The sequence below is a fragment of the Egretta garzetta genome, unplaced genomic scaffold (assembly GCF_000687185.1).
Source record: "Egretta garzetta isolate BGI_Z169 unplaced genomic scaffold, ASM68718v1 scaffold150, whole genome shotgun sequence".
In the NCBI taxonomy this organism is placed as follows: Eukaryota; Metazoa; Chordata; class Aves; order Pelecaniformes; family Ardeidae; genus Egretta; species Egretta garzetta.
Genome location: NW_009258305.1, coordinates 602,259 through 602,562, shown reverse-complemented (window position 1 = coordinate 602,562; position 304 = coordinate 602,259).

Below are 304 nucleotides of genomic sequence, written 5' to 3'. Positions count from 1 at the left end.
AAGTCCACCACTTAATCCTGTCCCTAAACACCACATTTACACATCTTTTAAATACCCCCAGGGGTAGGAACTCAACCACTATCCCGGGCAGATTGTTCCAATGCTTGACAACACTTTTAGTGAAGAAATTATTCTAATGCCCAATCTAAACCTCCCTGGCACAACCTGAGGTCATTTCTTCTTGTCCTATCACCTGTTACCTGGCAGAAGAGACCAACACCCCCCTTGCTACAACCTCCTTTCAGGTAGCTGTAGAGGGCGATAAGGTCTCCCCTCAGCCTCCTCTTCTCCAGACTAAACAACC